The sequence below is a fragment of the Bison bison genome, unplaced genomic scaffold (genome assembly GCF_000754665.1).
Source record: "Bison bison bison isolate TAMUID 2011002044 unplaced genomic scaffold, Bison_UMD1.0 scf7180017864183, whole genome shotgun sequence".
Taxonomy (NCBI): Eukaryota; Metazoa; Chordata; class Mammalia; order Artiodactyla; family Bovidae; genus Bison; species Bison bison.
The window spans coordinates 5,810,563-5,811,737 of record NW_011494755.1 but is presented as its reverse complement, the minus strand read 5'-3'; positions in this window follow the sequence as shown (position 1 = coordinate 5,811,737).

Here is a 1,175-nt window from a genome sequence, read left to right as displayed (position 1 = left end):
GTAATGAAAATACCATCCATGAAATCACCTAAGACCGTGCCTGATCCTCAGTAAATGTCGATTTTGGAATACCTCCTGAATTCATCCTTCTCTTTCTCTTTCCCCTTTGCTGTGGCCACTGCCTCTGTCCAGGTCTCTCAGAAACCACCACTGCTTGCCAATCATGCCACATGCCTCAGCCTGGCAGTGGTTAGGAGCAACAGCTTTAAATCCCAGCAAATGAGCCCCTATTTGAAATGAAATCTGGAGCAAGTCTCTTAAGCTCTCTAAGCTTCAATTTCCTCCTCCGTACAATGGGGATAAAACCATTTATGGAACCAGGCTGTCCTGAGGATTTAGGAGATGATGAATGAGAAGGGCTTAGCACAGTGTCAGGCACACACAGAAGCAAAGTAGTGCTGTTCTCAAGAGGCCTGACCTTCTTTCAACCACAATGGACAACCCACTTCTTCTTGAACCAGTCCCTGAACTTGTATACCTGGGGGGCATTGTTTATAAACATTTCCTTTGCCTCCAATATTCTCCGTGTATCCTCATAGACTACCTCCTAACGCCTCAGTTCTACTCTGCTTCTCAGTAACTTCTTCAGCCCTTACTACTCTTAAAAGTTGTGGCTATTTATGCAGGCCTCTGTGGATGGCAAATAGTCGGACAGGACTGAGCGACTGAGCACACACGCACGCACACTTCCTTCATACTGGACACGAGTTCCTTGAGGAAAGGTGTTTCTCTGCATAGTCCATTGGGAAAGTACACTTCTCCTAGCCTGGCCTCAATTTCCTTATCTGGAATGTGTCCATAGGACTGGAATAGCAGAAAGGGCTCTTTCAGCTCTGAGATTTTAAACTGACAGAACTTCAGTTGTGGGGACCTGGTAGATTACCTAGTCCACCCCCATCCTTTTCCAGAAGGGGAAACTGAGGGCCTGGCAGGGCCTTCGCTTCCTGCGTTTTTCTTTCTGGCCTCTCGGGCATGGCTCCCCTGAGGACATGCAGCCCAGGTTTACAAACTAGGCAAGGGGAGACTCGGGCGTCTTCAGGGCTCAGGGCGCCGGAAACACGTGTGTGCTCACCTACGTGTACACACGTGAGCACACCTACAGCAGCAGGGGGCGCTCGGGCCGGCAGGGGGCAGCACAGACTCGGTTTGCAAATCCCCGGCGCAGCCCCGAGGGA